General features: G+C 40.9%; 1 long non-coding RNA gene across 1 annotated transcript; it reads right to left on the bottom strand.

The window, feature by feature from the left end:
* Positions 1 to 13,013: 13,013 nt before the first annotated feature.
* Positions 13,014 to 16,637, bottom strand: LOC124652324. The gene is made up of 3 exons (XR_006987674.1): positions 16,579 to 16,637; positions 15,889 to 16,001; positions 13,014 to 13,358 (listed from the first exon to the last, which is right to left on the bottom strand). It is a non-coding gene; the product is annotated as an uncharacterized LOC124652324 (long non-coding RNA).
* Between the last annotated feature and the right edge of the window lie 6,379 nt (positions 16,638 to 23,016).

Raw genomic sequence — 23,016 nt, 5'->3', positions numbered from 1 at the left:
AACCCTAAGTTTAATTTAAGTAAGACATTGATCTCATTATTTCATGTGTTCATCCATAGTAGTTGCAAACCTAAAACCCTAAGGATTTAACCCATGTGATATTTACACTTTAGTAGTAACTCTAAAACCCTAGTTGCTTATCACATGTGATCATGTGAGGTTCATCTATACCTATAGAACCCTAGTAAGAAACCAATGAATGCATGCTTATGATCCATTAGCATAAACCAAGTCACATGAGATTATCATTTCATGTTCCTATTCTTAATTAAAACCTATATGATTCACTAGTATCACCTAGGTATAAACCCTAGCTTGCTACCACATATTAGCACCATTGATCACCAATCCTATATACCACACCATTAGGATCAACCTCAACCATCAAACCCTAGTTAAACCATGATGATAAACCCTAATACCAACCTTGTGTAGCAAATCACATCACATGTTCCTATCCAACTAAACCTTACTTAGGAAATGATAAACCACTTAGCTTAGAAACAATTAGAGATTATTTAGTAAAGCAATTGTGAAACCATAGTAAACCCTAATAGCTAATTTATAGAACCATCTTAAATAACCATCCTTTGATATAATGCTTAGAAGAAACCATAGCAATAAACCTACCAATACTTGCTATATATAAATCCATTCCAAGTTAAAAACCCAACTAGTTCCTATCCAAGAACTAAATGAATTCAATAGTAAACCCTAGAAAGCCATAACACCTATATATAATAGTTCATGTTCTTAATTAACTCTGTTCTTCAACAGTTATTCTTTTGAAGTACAAATACCAATCAAACCTTAGAAACCCTAATCCTTCTTTGAAATACTCAATATTTCTTAAACAACATGTTCTTCAAAAGTTATTCTTTTGAAGTATAATATCAGTAATCATCAACCATGTCTCGTAGAACTTAAAATTGACAATCTGTTCTTCACATATTATTCCACTACTATTCTTTATGTGTATGATTGTTATGATGTCTTATATCACTTGATTTTGATGCTAATATAACCAAACCCTAATAAGAACCTTGTTTGAGAACCATTCTAAAAGTGCAACCAACCTAAAGAAATCTTTACAACTCATACATCCTAAATCATTGAGGTTAGGTTACGCTCGGGACGATTGCATCTCATACTATGCATTATAGCATCTTTGCCAGCTTCTTTAAACATTGTCCTTACCGGACGATGATGGTATTTCAGCATTTGGAGATCTCACGTATCGAAGCTTTTGCCCGCATAATCTTGCAGTCAAGAAAGGCAAGTTCATCGCTTGCTCATGTCATTTGATTATTTTTATCAAACTATATGCAAAGTACTATACTTATCACTCATGCATTGAAAAGCAAATATTATTTTACAATTATGAATATGACTATGTGGTGGGCAATGGAACCATGGTATGTGTTGATATGGTGGAGGTTCCATTGCAATGGGTTATATCACCCTAGGATTAAATTACCAATGCCGTCCAGTGATTCTAGCGCCGTACAAACCGCGTTGACCATGAGATCTATAATGGCTCTGGGGAAGCCAGTCGTATCTTTTCCCTTCTGCACGCCAACGGATTGGTAGAGACGGTGGGGTGTTGGAGGCACTGCCGCAATAGGTTGGGAAATCCTTTTAAATCCCCATCCATTAGTGATGTTAATCTCTACCATCTATGAAGGATTGTCCGGAGTACACCATGAGTAAAGCCGTATTATCGGGGGAAGTCTACTGGAGGTGTACGGTTGGACAAAAGGGTGGGTTTGCAGTCATGGAGAAGGCGGTGTGGGCTTGGATCTTTATACCTGGCCTCACACCAAAGGAAGTGTGAACGGGGGCAAGTCCCTGCGGATGGCAAAAAGGGTGAGATCTCTTGTGGGAAAAGTAACGCACCTCTGCAGAGTGTATCAAATTGTGGCTGTCACTCCTTGTTCCGGGAAGGGAACTGCGAACGCGGCGGGAAAGGAGCTCCACGAAGTTCTAGTCAACTCGTGAAGACCGACGGGCATAGTTTTCGAATAAAATAAACCTTTTGAAGAAATGTTTATGAAACTTGCATTGGCCTATGACTTTCTCGGTCTATGGCTGTAGCTAGTGCATGATACACCTATTTCCTAATATGAACTTGCTGAGTACGCTCGTACTCATTCTATCTCGTTTGAACCCCCTTCTTAGAGCAATGCACCGAAGGAGAAACTACCGTGGAACTCGAAAACAAGGGAGTCAACTGCAACAAGATGAAGAATCCAATCAAAGAAGTCAATGGAGTCAACTTCCGCATCAATTATTATGGAAACCTAGACTAGTAATAGAAGGGAACCTTTCCCTAATCCTAGCACCTAAGTAGCTAGATTTCTATAGCAAGCCAAGTAGCTCTTGAACTGGAGTTAGCAATAAGATAGACTACGAGTCGTTCTTCCGGAGCTTTATTTGAAGTTTTACCTCACTCGTAAAGTAGGAGGCTGTGTGGATCTTATGTAAACAGTTCGTGTGTACTTCTATAGACATACCTTGGACTCGCATATGTTTCGTTGTACCACTCGAGGGATGTAATATGGGTGGAACGGTGTTTCACTTGTGTTATGTCAACGACTTGTGTACTACACCATGCGAGTGGTACGCTGGGTCACCGCAGACTGGTATCGGAGCAAATGCTTTGACCCTAGGATTAAAACCCTTTAAAGGAGACCTATAGGTTTGGTAGTGTCTATAGGAAGTTGTCTTAGCCAAACCAACTATTCTTTTGACTTGAGATGGGTATTCACTTGAGAATAATCCTGACACACTTGAGTCAATATTTCTTATCTATTTTCTTAAGTGAAGTTAGTTAGTTATCTTGCTTCATTCCAAATAATTAGAACACCATTGAAGCTTAAGATAATGGGTGGTAGTAGACCACAATTGGTATACAATACATGGTAGTCCAAAGAGAGGATACAACCATAAGGAAGATATCCTATTGGAAGAAGTATACCAATGCAAGTTATAGTTAAGTAAGAGTCATTAAAAATATCAGATGGCTGATGTTAAGTAAGGGAGATACGTTATATAAGGTAGTATATGTCTATGATGAGTCAATCATAGGAGGTAAGGAAGAGTGATAGGAGTTACAGAGTCTACTTTCAATAATAAACTTGGTACTCATATATGATTCACTTGAGAATCATGGTATGATGGAGTAGAACATCATAAGTACGATAACAAAAGGATGATAAGGAGTAGGATTTAGGGAATAGTTCGAAAGCTTAGGCCTTAAAATCCTAATAACTGTACCAAGTATGTTAAAACCATAGTCCTTAATTTAAAGAAGGCTTATTTAGAGCATATCACATAGAGAAATCCTAGAGTTATAGGTGGTATATTCTAAACAATCATGTGTTTAGAGTAGACATGTTAAAACTAATTGTATTATAGGAAGTAGTCCTCAATAGCACATATATATGGTATACTATTTTGTTAGTACTTCCAAAGAAAACTAGGTTAACTCCAACTATCCCAGGCTACTTTGTTTCAAGTTTGTCTTATTGCAAATGTGCAATTAAGATAAATGTTGAGACCACTAGTAAAAATTCACGTATTGTGCTAAGTATCACAACCTAAACCTATCTTATGTGGTGTTATATACTACACATCTGATCCTGATGTTTAGGGATGTCTTACCCAACTATTATATTCAGGCATATAAGGATGTGTATTATAAACACAAAGCTAGATTTTCTTGGATTTTCTTGAATCTTCATTGATTGACTAGATCCATACATGAAGTTTGACTTTGATATGCAAATGCATGTTGCAATATCAAGCTCTTACTTGATGTTATAGGTCTAGAGGGTAAAGGTATTCGTGTGAGGAAGTGACGAATTCGAAGATTTTGAAGATAAGATGAAGGTTCACTTGAAGAAGGAAGTAAAGTTGTGGGAAGTAACCACAATACTCCGAAGGAAGGACCAATCAAAACTCACTTTTATCCTTAATCAAGGAGTACTTCAACATGGAAGTATCATGAAAGTGAGGAAAATAGTGAATATGGAGCAGAAGAAGTGGAGCCATATTCATTACTGGAAGAAGGGAATGCAAGTGAAGTCACTTATAATACTATTTTCATAGTGTCAACAAGTGGTTTTCTTGTAAAACAAACCCCGGAAGAAGGAAAATAGACAAGTGAAGTCGTAGCTGGTATAATAAGACCGCAACTGATATAGGATAACCATGAAGAGAAAGCATGTGAGGTGAAGTATATCTTAACTAAAACTATGTAAGTAGCCACAACTGGTAGGTAGATATTGCCTAAAACCATAACATAGCCACAGCCTGAACATTTCTTTACTCTAAAAGAAAGGGGGATTCCGCAGCTAGTATTTCACAGCTGGTATCCCGTAGTTGGTAAATATTTAGTCGGAGAATTCATAATGGATACCCACAACTGAGTGGATACACCACAAAGAATTCTTCGTGAGACTCTAGAAAAGTACAAACTACAAGTTAGACCAAGACTAAACTTCTAACCTTGGAGTTTAATGATTAGAAGAAAGGAAGTTTGATGACCATTAGTAAACTCCAAGGGGAGAGGAAGGTTGAAGGAGAAGTATTAAAATATGATTTGGAGTATGATAGACGGAGAAAAAGGTCTGAACTGAGAGGAAGTCCGATCTTATTTTTATAAGGTTGTTGGGAAGTACCCATATAAAAGTACTCTCAGGAGATTGTCAGACCAGAAGCCAAGGTTCATATCTCAAGGAAGTAAGGGTTAGACCTTAACTTGAGTGGGTAATTCATAATTACTCGAAACCAAGAGAACTCAAGTAAGTCTAAGATAATGAAGTTGGATGAAGAAGATATCGGAGGACAATCAAGGCCAAAGAAAAACAAAAGATCGAAGGGTTTGACTATACCAAAAACTAATGACTATTAGAAAGATTCCTTTCATGGAACCTAAAGTAACCAAAAGGAAGATAACTAGCATAAACTAGAAGCCATGATTGGATGGACTAAATGAGTCTAATCCATTCGTAGGACTAGAGAACCAGAACCATGCCTATTGTAAATACCTTACTAAGTACCATTACTTTCGTTATGGTAGTAAGGGAAAACAATACCTTACTTTAAACAAATCCTTTAGAATTAGGTTTGGACATCGCAGCTGGTACACCATAGTGCCATATTACACCGCAATTGGAGTACCACAAGCTGGTAGAACCAAGTTATGTGTACCCAAATAGGAAGATGTCACCACAACCATTAGTAAAGTCCATTAACACAATAAGATGTCTTAATCCAAGAATCTTTGGAGAGTAAGCCTAGAAGCTTAGAGTGTTGGAAGAAATCATAGAATTAAAGAAAGTATCAGTGCCAGACATCAGAAGACTCCAGGAAGGATCTGGACAAGGGATATATTCAATTATATCTACTAAGATCACCATGGAATTTGAAAGGATCGTGATCCGTTCAAGTCAGTTCCACGTTCCGAAACATGAGAGCGTTCGAACTTCGGGACGAAGTTCAGTTTAAGGGGGAGAGGCTGTAATATCCCAGGTTTAGAGGCAATAAAATGAGAGAACACCAAAGTGTGCATTGCATTCATGCATAGAAAATCCGGGGAATTTTCGCGCTTCAAATAAAACTTACCACGATGAATCGAAGTTTCACTTGACTTGCTCGGAATTGAAGTAGATCATCAAGTCAAGCGTTATAAACTCCACTTGTGATCTTTGCTAAAACTTTATTTTGGGTAGAGATGATTTGATCTATGGATTAGATCAAATGGAATTAGATTTACAACAACACATTCTTTAAGAATCAAACCCTAACTTATTAACACTTAAAAGTTAGCAACTACTTTTGTGTGTAATATAATTCACCTATAAATAAGGTAAACCACAGGGTCTAAAGTGCTTAAAAGCCACACATTCTTATGTAAATCATAACTTATTAAATATATGGAATATCATAAAACTAAATCCATTTACATTACAAGTTGTAGTTCAAACTATTTGAATAAAACTAACTATGAGTATTTTGAAACTCATATGATCATGCCTTGGTGAAATCAAACACCAACTATCCAAATTTGAGGAATAACCTTCAACCTTGATCTTTTGATCAATATTATAATATAAATCCAATCCAATATGATATAGTGACTCATCCACAATAATAAAACCATCCACAAGATATTTAGTAACAAATGCCACTTGGCTATCCAAAAATAAATCATATGAGAGGATAATGATCTTGCCACATAGGATGAAAATATCTACATGACTTGCTTTCCAAGCTATGCCACCTCATGCTCAAAGGATTGCTATGGATGAGGGCATGACACCCAAGCACCTTACTCATCAAACCAACACAAGAGTCACCACCTATGTGTCATGATACTAGAGCTTGCCCAAGCCTATAAATAGAGCCACACCCTTCATCCATTTCCTCATCTTGTAGCATGATACATGGGAACAAACACATAGAGCCACTCCATATGAATTAGCTAGGATCAAGATGAAGAAGCTAGGAGGTGGAGGCATACCACAAGAAGAAGGTTTATCAGATTTCCGAAGAACAAGCTACGGAAGATACCAAGGTAGAATTCCTAGGCAAACCATATATGTAGAGGATCATATCATCATCTTTTGAGTAGGACCTTAGGATATTCCAAGACATTGAGAGGTGAGAGAAGTTATAATACTAACCATAGCCATGTTCATACCAGAATATTAGAAAGGTACTAATCCTAGTGTTCAAATCAATATTTGATCTTGGAGGTGAGAACCCTATTCCATTAGCAATACTTTAGGAAACCAATTCCATAATCATCAAAACTTGGTATTAACTATAAACCCTAAAAATCTAGGATGAGTGTGATGAGAGGAATAATAAGGAGGGATTAGTGAGGAATGAGTGGATCTTGTCTAACGCATGAGTATACCTTGTAGATATAGATGATAAGTTAAACCCATATGATTAATAGATATCATCTATCACATAAAATAATAAGTATATCACTAGTAGTTAACCCCAAACCAATCCTCATGCCTTGTATGGAGGAGTAATGTCATTAAACCTAAACCTTTTCACATAGGATTCACTCCACATGAAATATTATGCCCTAACTTGTGTATCATGGATCACAAGTATAAACCAAGCCATAGATACTTAGAACTAAATACCATGTGGTGAGTAGAGTGAACCAATATTCAATTCTATATTGCCTCCCAAGTAATTGCTTTGGGAACCAAATGAAATAGTAGGGTATAAAATAGAATCACCTTAACAAGTGAATTAACCCCGATGAGCTTAGGATCTATTTCAAGTAAGCCAAGACAGAATTGCTAAGCAAGATTATTTAACACGAGTGAAGCCAACCCTATTCTTAAACCTTTGGAAACAATTCTTCACATAAAATCATGAACCAATCCATTCTCATTACCATTTAATTTAAACTCTAGCCATAATATAAAATGCATGGGAAAAATCAATATTGTCAAGTAATAACAAAACCTAATAACATGTTTACCAAGCACTGGTTATAAATTTCAAATCATTCAAAATAGGTTTGGTTTTATTACAAATTAATTGAGACAAACCCTTAAGCCATATCTATTTTAAAATACACCTCACTAAAACACAAATTTAATTAAAGATTAAATGTTTGTTTAAAAATAAAACAGTGCAGTAACCATTACTATCAAGTGATATGGAAACTCAAATATTTTAGAACCTGCAAAAGAAAAATAGATTTCAAATTTGAATTCAAACCAGTAAATAGAAAAACAGAAAAAAAAACAGAAATTTGAAAAAGGAGGGAAACTTACCTGTCCACCGAAGCAGGCCATCGCAGCCCAGCAGCAACCCAAGTCACCAGGCCGTCGCAGCCTATGAAGCCTACCCAGCAGAAGCCCACGACGCAGCCCAGCCCAACGAAACGGTCCACGTACCGTTTCACGATTAAACAGAAGGTCGTCGTCGTCGTCCTCTTCTCCGAGCTCGACACCGCGGCAGCGCCAGTGGACACCGCTCTCGTCGACGATAGGGATGCCCGGACGCGGCAGAAGGTTCCAGAACTTCACCCTAATCGTTTCGCGTCCGAGTCTATCCGCGGGAGAGAAAAGATCTTCGCCAGAACACCTTCCAGAGACCGCCACCTCCCGACCATCACCGTCGTCGTGTCGAGGCCTCGAGCTCCCTCGGTCTATAAATAGGTGGAGATCATCGCCGTGATCTCCTTGTTCTTCGCCGCCCCTCCATTTCTTCTCAGTCACCCTCTATGTCACACATTCATCCTCATCCGTTCGCCGGAGTCGAAGACGAAGCCGATGAAGGAGGCCACCCCAGCCTCCGGCGCGTGGTCCAGGAGGAGCGCCCGGACTCAAGGAGCTTCGGGAGGAGCCCGGCATCCGGGGGAGCCGTGTGGAGGATCAATTTCCTCGTTCCCTTCGCAGCACATCACGGGAGATCTTCAATCGTCATCGCCTCCGTCGGCAATCGTCGTCGCCGACCACACCATCATGTTCAGGGTGAGTTTGCGCGTCCATAGAGCCAGATCTCGCTTCCTAGCATCGCTCGTAGCCTCGATTTGATTCTCGCCGGAGTAGCACCGCTGCAGAGCTCATCGTCGCCGTAGTTCCGATGAGTCCCCGCGGAAACCACCACCACCATTCGTTTCGCCTTGCAGTACTCGTTCGAATGCACCTAGTCGCGCGTTCCGGGAGGCAGTAAATCGGCGGCGCCACCGTGCTCTGGCCGCCGGCGTTTAAACGCCGGTGAGGTCAAAGGCCACGGTCAATTTTGACCAAACCTTGCCAACGTGGCACCTGACGTGTAACTTGACCCCCACCAGTCAGCCTCTCAGACTAGAAGCGAACCGGTATGTTTAGTATTTTCACTTTATTTCAAATTCCAGAAAATAGCTGAAACTTTACAGAAATAGATTAAATTCATTTCAACTCAGAAAAATATGAATAATATATCAAAATGCTCACAAAAATAAACTCTATTTAAATAAAATATAAAACAAAAATGTGTGACAAAATGAAATTTCACTTATTTTTAACCTTATTAATTATGACATTTCAATTATTTATAATACAATTTGAATTCAATAAATTGTTAAGTGTAAAAATTAAATTTTAACTATTCAGTAACTAAGTAAAATGTTAGGATTAATTTTATTTACCATATTTGCATTAACTTAATTATTAGTGGTAATTCATAAACCCTAATTGCAAATTACTATTTTCCATTTTCTTTAAATAGTAATAACTCAAGAAAATATTATAAGCCAATATTATTTTGGTAAATCAAAACTTATTTACTTAAACATCTTTAGTTAACAAGTTAATTATTTTAAACCCTAATAACAATTATTAAACCCCGATTCTAAATTAAACCTAAATAAGAATTACCCTAATTATTAAATCTTGTGGAGATTAATAAAATGTTAAACCATTATTAATTTGACTCAAAGTAATTAGTAACCACAACTCTATTACCAATTATCATTTTAGGAGTTGTGCCATAATTTAGAAACCCTAAGTTTAATTTAAGTAAGACATTGATCTCATTATTTCATGTGTTCATCCATAGTAGTTGCAAACCTAAAACCCTAAGGATTTAACCCATGTGATATTTACACTTTAGTAGTAACTCTAAAACCCTAGTTGCTTATCACATGTGATCATGTGAGGTTCATCTATACCTATAGAATCCTAGTAAGAAACCAATGAATGCATGCTTATGATCCATTAGCATAAACCAAGTCACATGAGATTATCATTTCATGTTCCTATTCTTAATTAAAACCTATATGATTCACTAGTATCACCTAGGTATAAACCCTAGCTTGCTACCACATATTAGCACCATTGATCACCAATCCTATATACCACACCATTAGGATCAACCTCAACCATCAAACCCTAGTTAAACCATGATGATAAACCCTAATACCAACCTTGTGTAGCAAATCACATCACATGTTCCTATCCAACTAAACCTTACTTAGGAAATGATAAACCACTTAGCTTAGAAACAATTAGAGATTATTTAGTAAAGCAATTGTGAAACCATAGTAAACCCTAATAGCTAATTTATAGAACCATCTTAAATAACCATCCTTTGATATAATGCTTAGAAGAAACCATAGCAATAAACCTACCAATACTTGCTATATAGAAATCCATTCCAAGTTAAAAACCCAACTAGTTCCTATCCAAGAACTAAATGAATTCAATAGTAAACCCTAGAAAGCCATAACACCTATATGTTCTTAATTAACCTGTTCTTCAACAGTTATTCTTTTGAAGTACAAATACCAATCAAACCTTAGAAACCCTAATCCTTCTTTGAAATACTCAATATTTCTTAAACAACATGTTCTTCAAAAGTTATTCTTTTGAAGTATAATATCGATAATCATCAACCATGTCCTGTAGAACTTAAAATTGACAACTGTTCTTCACATATTATTCCACTACTATTCTTTATGTGTATGATTGTTATGATGTCTTATATCACTTGATTTTGATGCTAATATAACCAAACCCTAATAAGAACCTTGTTTGAGAACCATTCTAAAAGTGCAACCAACCTAAAGAAATCTTTACAACTCATACATCCTAAATCATTGAGGTTAGGTTACGCTCGGGACGATTGCATCTCATACTATGCATTATAGCATCTTTGCCAGTTCTTTAAACATTGTCCTTACGGACGATGATGGTATTTCAGCATTTGGAGATCTCACGTATCGAAGCTTTTGCCTGCATAATCTTGCAGTCAAGAAAGGCAAGTTCATCGCTTGCTCATGTCATTTGATTATTTTTATCAAACTATATGCAAAGTACTATACTTATCACTCATGCATTGAAAAGCAAATATTATTTTACAATTATGAATATGACTATGTGGTGGGCAATGGAACCATGGTATGTGTTGATATGGTGGAGGTTCCATTGCAATGGGTTATATCACCCTAGGATTAAATTACCAATGCCGTCCAGTGATTCTAGCGCCGTACAAACCGCGTTGACCATGAGATCTATAATGGCTGCGGGAAGCCGGTCGTATCTTTTCCCTTCTGCACGCCAACGGATTGGTAGAGACGGTGGGGTGCTGGAGGCACTGCCACAATAGGTTGGGAAATCCTTTTAAATCCCCATCCATTAGTGATGTTAATCTCTACCATCTATGAAGGATTGTCCGGAGTACACCATGAGTAAAGCCGTATTATCGGGGAAGTCTACTGGAGGTGTACGGTTGGACAAAAGGGTGGGTTTGCGATCGCGGAGAAGGAGGTGTGGGCTTGGATCTTTATACTGGCCTCACACCAAAGGAAGTGTGAACGGGGGCAAGTCCCTGCGGATGGCAAAAAGGGTGAGATCTCTTGTGGGAAAAGTAACGCACCTCTGCAGAGTGTATCAAATTGTGGCTGTCACTCCTTGTTCCGGGAAGGGAACTGCGAACGCGGCAGGAAAGGAACTCCACGAAGTTCTAGTCAACCTGTGAAGACTGACGGGCATAGTTTTCAGAATAAAATAAACCTTTTGAAGAAATGTTTATGAAAACTTGCATTGGCCTATGACTTTCCGGTCTATGGCTGTAGCTAGTGCATGATACACCTATTTCCTAATATGAACTTGCTTGAGTACGCTCGTACTCATTCTATCTCGTTTGAACCCCCTTCTTAGAGCAATGCACCGAAGGAGAAACTACCGTGGAACTCGAAGACAAGGGAGTCAACTGCAACAAGATGAAGAATCCAATCAAAGAAGTCAATGGAGTCAACTTCCGCATCAATTATTATGGAAACCTAGACTAGTAATAGAAGGGAACCTTTCCCTAATCCTAGCACCTAAGTAGCTAGATTTCTATAGCAAGCCAAGTAGCTCTTGAACTGGAGTTAGCAATAAGATAGACTACGAGTCGTTCTTCTGGAGCTTTATTTGAAGTTTTACCTCACTGTAAAGTAGGAGGCTGTGTGGATCTTATGTAAACAGTTCGTGTGTACTTCTATAGACATACCTTGGACTCGCATATGTTTCTGTTGTACCACTCTGAGGGATGTAATATGGGTGGAACGGTGTTTCACTTGTGTTATGTCAACGACTTGTGTACTACACCATGCAGTGGTACGCTGGGTCACCGCAGCGACGACGCTCCCGACAGCGAAGATGACGTCTTCTAGGAGGACGACGAGATGGAGGACGTGCCTCCAACCGTTGTGAAGCTGGAGGTGGTCCTCCCCGACAACTATGAAGTGGAGGCGGCCACGGCCGCCGCCCTAACCGCGTCATTGGCCGACGAGGAGGCCAAATGGTCCTGGCCAGGGCTGGAGGACGTCATCCAGCTCTCGGCCATGGTGGCAGAGCATGTAGCCTCCCTGCCGCCGCCACCACAAGCAGCGTGGGACGGACGGGCGGTTCCACCGCCTCCGCCGTACACACCGCCATCGACACCACCGCAGTTTGCACAACCGTTGCGATACGCGCCGCCGCCTCCGCAGTACGCGCGGCCAACGGAGGTGCATGTTTGGGCGCAGCAGCTCTGGACATCACCGCCCTTCTTCGACCTCGTCTCTGATGACAGAAAAAGACGGCAACGCATGAATTAGTTTAGAATTTACTTTTAAACTATATAAATTATGTTTGAAATCAATGAAATTTCTATCAAATTTTCGCGCGCTTTTTTAAGTTCATGCCATTTTATTTGTCTCTGTACGTGGGCCAACTAACCAGAGGACCAAATGGGTCGTGCCACTGCACGCACTATTCGGACCGGCCAGACCGCGAGACGCTTCTTATCCACAGACCAACCCAAACAAACATAAATAAAACCTACTAGATTTAGATGTGCACCTTGGCGCACGATCCCGTTAAGCTCTTGCCAATATACATTTTATATAATGGCACTAAAAATTTCACTAAAGCAATATTTTTTGAGAATTACAAAAGCTCCAGAATTAACAAACCTCGGTCTTAGCATTTGTACAAATCGATGATAAAACCCTATTTCAGATATTCATAAAGAATCAGATAACATGTGTTTAATTTTGTCTTGATTGTAGCTTTTTTCCTAATATGTACAAAACTGGCACAAATATTCACATATTACTGAACGAAAATGTAATACAGATTCAGTTGCATATTATATTTAGGAATCAAAATCTACATTTGTTGTTGGAAATGAACTTGGGGTTCCCGAAGACAACACTTGCATATGCCTTTCCAAGCTAACACCTGATAATTAATTGCTCACACGCCTTACCGCCACCTTCGATGATCAAGTACTTGATTAGTCCCACGGCAATACATGAAGAGAGGAGCTAATTTCAGAACTGAGAAGCGATTGAAAATATTTCATATCTGCACACATCAGAGAGGATTCAAATTAAAAGGCATACAATCTAAATAACAGATGGGAAGAGAACACATATTTGGGAATGAACCAATTAACTTATATTCGGCGATTTTAGTTTGGAAGTGAAATGGGCAAATGATATTACCATACAACGTGAAGCTACATAACTACATCTTGTCATCCATGAAGTACAGTTCAACTTGCTACCAATATTAGTTTCACCAGATCAGTCGCCATGGACTTGAAATAGGAAACCCTTGGATATTTAGTGGGTCAAGAGGATTTTCTCAACGTCTGCGACACAAATCATACTTGCTGTCATGGACAAAGTATGACCCAATAAAAAGAAATATGGTGCACCAAATTTGAATATACATTTTTAAGATTCTTCATACAGTATCCAAGCAGAAGTACAAGCATACATCCACCTGTAAGGGGCACTATAAATGCTTTTCTCCAGCTCTTAGCAAGCCATCACAGGTTCCATTGCCTGAACATGTACATGTTGCTCGAGTTGTTATAAATTTGAGAAGAAACCAAACTATGTAGAGCAAAGAAAACGTAGCGGGTCCATAGGATGACCTAAGCAGTATTTCCATTTGGAAGCAAAAGAAATCTACCATTAAAAGGGGGAGCAGTATTTTATAAAAGGTAGATGGTCATAACTACATCATGTCTATTATATCTTAGTATTACTTGAGATCCAGCATAGTAGTAAAAAAGGCCTTCCACTTTAAACTCTGATATCAAGTGGCAAGTGGAAGAGCCCATCTGGAAAAACTATGTGCAATGATATGTATAAAAGAATGAACTCGTAAAACGTAGATCATTGGCACTTTCACTTGTTTGAAGGAGACTATTCATGGGTAGAAGACACTTTTTTAAAAATCTCGGTACTCTATTAAAAGACTCTTAGACCCTAAAACAGATCTATTGTAATTCTGATTAGAACTAAATGTATTCAACGGAAAAACAGAATCATAAGGAAACACCACATCATGTAGATCTCTAGAAATAGAAACCAATGTAAACGGAATAAGCTCTAATGCTGCATCTAAAAAATTTATGCGTATCAGGCTACTATCGATCACAGTAGTATAGAGTACACATGACCACATTTTGGCAAGGCAACCACTAAGTAAAGAATATTGATTTGATTTTGAGAAGTGCACCATCCTAAATATAAACTAACGTTTTCTATCCCTAAGTTTACTCCAAATATTTCCAGGATATGAGCAGGATACAGTTAAGAAAAAAAAGACAACAAAGAAAGAGGTGCATCAATACAAAACACTTGTAGCTAAGCCACATGGAAAGGAAAGAAAACTGCTTAGGAAACATAATCTCAAAAACAAGGATAATATATCAGAGGAATATGATGAACAATTAAAAGGGCCTATGTCTATGAGAATTACCTTTCACTAATCGTACACAGCATAATTTCTTCATTATTCTTCAAGGTACAACTATTGATTCTTGAAGGGATACGAACTAATCCACTATTTCCATGGGCAAACGTCAGTCAGCCTTTGTTTTTTGCTTAGGCTCTACGGTCGGGTTGGCTCATTTTACATTGACTGTCAAAATGACCAACTACAGGTTTAACCACCATAACATAGGATGACGTGAAAGATAAATGAGGCATCAGAGCTGGGTGCTCACAAACATCTTGAGAAACTGAAGAACACAAGTCTCCTCTCAGGAGCTACGCCAAAGAACGAGTAGCTTTGCAATATACCACAATTGACGAGAGAATGAAAGAGCAGAGAAACACTCGACACCATATCATATTTTGTAGTGATGTAAGATGCATCTAAGAAAAAGAAGAGGTTAACATGCTTAACTGTGCTTACTTTCTATGAAATTAAACTGCACTAAAAGCAGTAGAAAGCACAAGAAAATATAATTAGAACAAATGTGTGCTGATACAAGCAAAAGAAGCATGCCCAGATCTTGATTTTGAAGAATATATTTAATTACTTTCATAACCTGCCAAGTATATGCAGCTAAATAAACGAGCACACTCCAAACTACCACAGTTGAAATGCACAACATAAAGAGAAAACATCCATACATGCATTAACAACCCAAATGCTCTGAAATCTAAAGCATCTGGAATAGTTGCATTGCAAAATACGAACAATGTCCTTACATAGCAGGTTTCACTTCAGTTTTCAAACACCTAGACTGCATCCTGGACACAGATAATCAGATACGTAAGAGATGATGTATCCCATTTATGAATCTTTGTGCAGCAGAAACTTCCCTTTATCTTTCTGGGCTGATAAAATAGGAGGAATAATAGTACAACAACTAAAAATAATACAAAAATGCAGTTCGATATCTATGTTAAGCATTTTAAACTAAAGTGCGTGTGATAGTATAAGATTGCATATTTGCATACAAATTTAACTAAAAATCTCTAAAGTGTGGCATGAGATTGTCAATCAAGGGAACAATAGTCACATCACATGGGAAGGTGTAATCCAGAAACAATAGACACGCCATGAGATTCTCAATCAGGAGTGTTATTACCTTGTTCCTATTCTGAAACGGTCATGTCTATGGAGACCTGGTACTATGAACACCTCCTAAACAACATCATCCCATCCTGACTGGAAGCAATAGTGGCGAGCAAGCTCTTCATGCTAGAGATGAGTTAAGGGAAGAGGACATACAACAAATAAATAAAACATTTACACACAGGGTGGATGTACTAAATTGAAAAGAGGAAATCACACATTAACCCTAAAAGAAGCAGCCTAATAACAAAGAGCAAGTTCAACCCAAGCCAAGAATGAAGAACCATCTCTGAACCCTGAACAAAATATTCCTACCAAGTGGAAAGGTTGAAAGATAAAGTACCTAGGAAAGCTAATTTCTATTTTGAGGTCAGCAGTACTACCTATATTTTTCTCTTAATGGAGAAAGCATATTACTGTGAAGGCCAACTTAAGAAAATGCAATAACCCTTACCACTAACGAGTTAGAAACATTAGGTGACGAGGCATCCACAAAGGCTATTAAGAGCGCTATTTATAAAATCCAACATCTGAGATAACATAAATTGATATGATGCATAATTGTCAAGCATAACCTAAAGGGGGAGCACATATACCAGGATATATTAATAATAGATCATAGCTCCCCCAGATAAATCAAAATAGCAAGTATGATCAAAATAGCAGAGTATTTTTGACATGTCGAAGGCTTGGTGAAGCATACCACGTTTTCAAATAGAATAAAATTGATAAATTCAGCAAGATGCATCCTAGGATATTTCCACTGCTCGGGTCCACAAGGAGATAGCATTAGGCACGCAATGGACCGAAATTGCAGAGAAAACTGCGACAAGCGCAAAAAAAAATAGCATGAAAACATTTGGCATCCGACAATGCATGGCGAACAAATATGTATAAATAACAACACCTATCTTGGAGGCCTTACCATATCTGGTTTCCAGTCCATCTAGCAGCCTATTGAATTGGTAGTCTGGTCCCAAAAATGAACATATATCTGAAGATGAATCATCAACATCTATTGTACAGAAGATGATGAAAATAATACATTACTGATTCTCGTTAATCAAGCCAACATAAATGAAAAACCAACAGTAAGAGGCATGAACTGAATCCTTTGACTCATATGTATGTTAGCTCAGTCCATAGACTTCTGTTCTCTTCAAAAGCCGCTACCTAAAGAAAAAAAGTACAGATTGGGTGCGCCTTGGCACATGATCCCGTAAGACCCATGTATAGATATGGAAATGCTAATAATTTTTAGGTTTTACAAATCATCACAAACCACAGTAAATAACCAGAGGAATATATATAATATAGAAATTAACAGTTGTTGATTTTGCCGAGAGCAACAAAAGCAAGGAACGCTAAAATTATCATCTACATAGGCAATGCATTGTCGGCCATCGCAGCATGGTCTTTAAAAGCGACAACGGAAAGGAAATGTAAATATGATTAGGGCTTGCATCACCCAAAGTTAAACCAATGCAAATGAATCATGTTCAATACAACAAAGTTGCACCCATGTACCTTGGTGAAACATTTAAGAGAAATGATCATTTCTCATCTTCTCCGAACACTATATTAACCATGCTTGAGAGTTAAAACTATATCATGAGTAAACGGTAAGTGCATAACAAACATATGTACAAACAATAGCAATCTACCATCAATTAACTCAAACCATAAAAAAAATTCAAGTTTTCGCTGAGAATATCATGCGTAAACATCTACTGAAGAGAAGCAAGTCACACGGTGTTTCCTCAAATCTGAATCATACTACCATTATCTCGTCTCCACCAAGGTTCGCACACTTATTGCAGGTCTCTCGAGTGTCTTCATCATGCTACAAGTCCAGGAGAAATAATGAGTCATAAGAGAGAATATCACAGCATCTTCCACTGATGAGTTGAACTGAATAAACTCTACACAAAATAAAAGTACAGACCTTGTGTCTCTGTTGTTGTTCTAGCTACATGTTTGGGGCGCCGGAGGAGACATAAGAGAGTTATTGCAGGTCTCTCGAGTGTCTTCATCATGGTACAAGTCCACTAGAAATAAATAAGTCATAAGAGAGAATATTAGCAGTCAGGTCAGCATGTTCCACCGATGAGTTGAACTGAATAAACTCTACACAAAATAGAAATACAGATCGTGTGTCTCTGTTGTTGTTCTAGCTGCATGTTAATGAAGCTAGCATAAATGAAACAACAACACTAAGAGGCATGAACTGAATCCTAAAGAAAGAAAATGCAGATTTCAGAGAAATCCCTCTTGTTATTTGAAAAGTTATCGCAAGCCAGTGATCCAGAGATAAGTAAATAAAAAGGGTATGCATCAACTGAGATTCCAGCGATCTCATTGTAATATATGAACTTTTTTATGGGCCTAGCATAACCTTTTAAAACCCCACACAGAGAAATAAATTCAGATAGAAATTCTATTGCCAAGTAGTTGGAACACGCGTGGTATTTGTTATGTACTCTCAAGAAGTCACATCACCTTGAGTATTAATAGAGAATGCACCAAGAAAATAAATTAGGATGGCCATGAAAATGTGCTATCAATTATAGTATGCCATTTTGCAAAATCCATCTTAAAACTTATACATCAGCGGTGTTCATGGAGAAACATGAGAAGCACTATCAGAGAGGTAAATTTAAGAACAACCACATGTCTGGTGTGCTACACACAAATCGGCACATGTCAGCTCACCGAGTACTATTTTGGGCAGAAAGAAAATAAGCGATGATCTTGAATTTTTAGGGCACCTAATAAATGCATTCCCAATAACCAATGTAACGCTAATTCCATGCTGGTCAATAATAAGCATGCCAACGTGGACATTACTGGGCAGAAAGAAAATAAGCGATGATCTTGAATAGTATGTGTCAGAAGTTGAAAGGCGATTACTGGGCCGACAATAGCACTATAAAAAGTAGTGCTTTTTTTCTAATTAAAATAATTTCTTAGTTGTATAACACTACACGTGGCTATGATAAACATGTTAGTGTTACTTGCCAAAGACAGAGAGAACCTGCAGATCCTTGCCGAAGAAGAGGCCAGGGAGGTAATGCGGCATCTCTTGTCCTCCTATTGTCATCCTATCAATAGTCTTTTACACCTGACATTTATAGAAATAATTAGTGTGCACATCTCCAGCCTCAAATCGGGAAACAATTTGACAAAATAAACTGCGTATAATTGGAGCTGAGTCTGTGATGACTCCTACCGTGGACAACAACCTGCAATCTTTAGCTAATGCAAGAAATAATGAAAGAATAGCATATGCTCAATTGGAGAAAGCCCAACATTTCAGAGAAGGAGATGATTCATGGCCTGAACATGCAGAAATTACCTAGGAAATTTACGAATCGAGCAGCTGAAGGCAGCAAATGGATGTCTACTCCAACAGAAAGTATACAGGAAACTAATAATCCCACACCCTGACAGCAATAATTTCCAACAAGATCTCACTAACCGCACGCCCGGACACTGCCGGAGCACAGAACAATTGAAGGCAGTGGAGTTTCCCTAGCGTCGGGTTTAAGATTTGGGGGCTCACCTTCGACGCTGAGGGCACCGTCGACGCCGTGGGGCGAGAGGAGATATCGAGCCTTGTGGACCAGATGGAGGAGGAGGCGGAACTGGAGGAGGCCCAGAGGAAATCGGCGACCAGAACCAGTCCGAGGACAGCGACGACGGCGAGCGCCGCCAGGTGCTTCGCGGGCAGCACCTTGGCCGCCGGCCTCGCCATCGGTGTGTCGCTAGAACCTACAGGCGGCGGCGGTGGCGGCGGCGAGAGGAGCGTGTCCCGGCCATGGACGATGCGAGGCAGCGAAGCGGAGCATCTCCACCACGAAATTGGGCCACCGCAGCCACGAAATCACCTAGCGCCAGAGGCATCTCATGCGCGCGCACAGTGAATAAGAACGGAAGAGAAAACCACCCAAATGAACCAAGAACCAAAACGAAAAAGGCTGTAGCTCGCCCAGACGCGCGCTTGCCGCCTCCGCCGACTCCCACACGCGCGGTCACCTCCACCGACGCCCAGGCACACACTCGTAGCCGCCGCCGACGCCCAGGCGCGCGCTCGCCGCCACCGACGCTCAGGCACGCGGTCACCGCCGCCGACGCCCTAGCGCGAAAGATGACGGTGTGTGGAGGTCGCCCGACCGGCTGGGCCGACCCTTGCTCGCGCCGGCGGCCCCTGCCGGAGGTCGGCCACGCCGCCAGTCGCCCGCCGCGCCGGCTGTTCCAGAGAGGACCGCGGCCACCGACGCCCAGGCACACGCTCGTAGCCGCCGCCGACGCCCAGGCGCGCGCTCGTCGCCACCGACGCTCAGGCACGCGGTCGCCGCCGCCGACGCCCTAGCGCGAAAGATGACGGTGTGTGGAGGTCGCCCGACCGGCTGGGCCGACCCTTGCTCGCGCCGGCGGCCCCTGCCGGAGGTCGGCCACGCCGCCCGTCGCCGCCGCGCGCGGCCGTTCCCGAAGAGGACCACGGTGGAGGCGAGAGGGTGGAGAGGCCGAGGTGAGCGATTGGGGAGAGGCGTGCGGGGATTGGGAGGAGGACGGGCACAGCGATTGGGCAAAGGCGGCTAGGGTTTCGCTCCGTCGATCTCGCTTTTATACAGCAGGCACTGAAAGGTCAAAAGTACCCCTGCGGGTGGAGACCTCAAAATGGAAGGATAGGATTCATCATCAGACAAGATCCAATGGCTGAGAGTTGCTAATCTCTATGAGGCCCCCTATGGGAGCATCATATACACCTTCAAATGGGTCGCCGATTTGGGTCCGTCTAAACCAGCCCGTTGCGAAAATAAAGATGCGGACGAACTAGAGCCAGTAGTTTTGACCTTTGTTCTTACTGTCACATGAATACAGCTTACGCCACGCGCCCGCGTTGGAGAGGGAGTGGGAGAGAATTGGGAATGGATGGATGGATGGATCGAGGCCAGTACTCATTGTGTCGCGCCGCGCCGTGTCGGCTTTTTGCCGCTTCGCGTTCAGCGTGAGTCTCTGCGCTCTGACGGAGCTCTGATCAGCTCGATCGCTGCCTGCCTGCAATGCATGCAGCAGATGCAGCCTGCCTTTCTCTCTCTTGCTATGCTGCAGATGCAGGTCGCGGTCCCTCGTGTGTTTTTACTGCCGAATTGTACCGTGGAGCTGCACCGACGGAAAAAGAGACTACGTCCAAAACCATCTCCATGCGTCGACCCAAAACGCGGCGAGACTACGTCCAAAACCATCTCCATGCGTCGACCTAAAACGCGGTTCGGATGCGTCCGTTTTGGATCAAATCTGCCCTAAATTTTAGGTCAGGTTTGCGGCAGCGTGGAGAGACGCCCTTGCCCCCGCCATCTTCACCAGAGTAGGCAGGTGACCATCTAGCGACGTAGAGCCCCCCCCCCCCCCCCCTCCACAGACACACACAACACCTCGGCGGCCGTCAAGGTAACTTGCAAGCCTTGCCAACCACTCTTTTTCATTACCCATAGATGCTCGTTGGTCCTCATTATTGGTGTACCATTTGTAGATCATTGCCGACAGCTCGGACGAGTATTTCTACAAGAATGTCACCACACGTCATCCGACGACGACTTCGAGATCCTCATGGCCATGGCCTTTATCCTCCATGATCAGGAGCAGCGGTTGCCGAATTACAGGGGCTCGGTGAAGGATCGGCTCCCTGCGGCCGACCGCAGCCGAGAGGAGGGTCATGCACAACTATGGATGGACTACTTTCATCGGACCAACCCCATTTACAATGTGTCGTGCTTTTGTCGATGTTTTTGGATGCCAAGGGACCTGTTTCTAAAGATCATGCACGGCGTGAGGTGCTACGACGACCACTTCAATTTGAAGGCGGATGCTACAACTAAACTTGGCTCCACTTCTTACTAGAAATGCACCGCGGCCATTAGAATACTAGCGTATGGAGTTGACGGTGGTCTATTCGACGAGTACATCCGCATGAGCGAGTCAGGTTGCCTTGAGGCAATGTACATGTTATGCAGTTCTCTGATTGTGGTCTTTGCATAAGTGTACTTGATGCAACCAAATGTTGCTGACACTGGCCGGCTATTGTCAATCAACGCGGCAAGAGGGTTTTATCATATGATTGGAAGCATAGATTGCATGCACCATGAATGGAAAAAACTGTCCATTTGGGTAGCAAGGTCAGTACCATGGCCATACGGAAGGGTGCACGGTCATACTTGAGGCGGTTGCGTCTCAAGATCTTTGAATTTAGCACACATTCTTTGCCATGGCAGGCTTGAACAATGATATTAGTGTGCTTCAGCGATCTTCGGTGCTCAGATGCCTTGATGAAGGTCATGCTCCACCGGTCCAGTATGAGGTCAATGGGCATCTCTATGACAAATGATACTATCTAGCTGATGGTATATATCATGCATGATCCACACTTGTGAAGACAATTCGTTTGCCTGCAAATGAGGCCGAGGCAAGGTTTGCTAAAGAGCAAGAGGCATGCAGGAAGGATGTGGAGCGAGCATCTGGCGTTTTGCAGTCACGTCGTGCCATAGTTCGGCACCCTTCCAGGACTTGGAGCCATGAGATTATGTGGGAGGTCATGACTGCTTGTTTGATCATGCATAATATGATCATTGATGATGAGCGCGATGGCCTGATGGGAGCTTGTTTGATCAAGTCTGGAAATCCCAGCGTGAGAATTTTGGGCCCCAACCTGGACCACTAACTAACTTGGTCGATTTCCTAGTTGTGCAGCATGAGATAAGTGACAAGGCAATTCATAACCGCCTTCAAAAATATTTGGTCCAACATATGTGAACTCATCTTGGTAACAACTAGTCCTTTAATGTTTATTTGATTTTCATTACAATTGGTGTCATTTGTGTAAAACTATGTTCTATGGTACTTTGTTGTAAAACTATGTTTAATTGTTGTAATAAGCTTTGTACTTTATCAGCAATATGCATGTATCTGGCTCCATTGATGGTGAAGAGGAAGCCCAAAGCGTCGATGGTCGATTGAAGATGAATAGTTTAGCTTAATCCACATTTTTCCAACGGAGAAGAGAAATAGGAGTGGGCCGGTAGCTTAGATTAGTCATAGTGGGAAGTAACATATGTTACTACCTTTATATAGTGGTTAGTAA

The sequence above is a fragment of the Lolium rigidum genome, chromosome 1, assembly GCF_022539505.1.
Source record: "Lolium rigidum isolate FL_2022 chromosome 1, APGP_CSIRO_Lrig_0.1, whole genome shotgun sequence".
Classification (NCBI taxonomy): domain Eukaryota; kingdom Viridiplantae; phylum Streptophyta; class Magnoliopsida; order Poales; family Poaceae; genus Lolium; species Lolium rigidum.
Note: the sequence above shows the minus strand (reverse complement) of the source record. Positions and strands in the feature narration are given on the sequence as shown.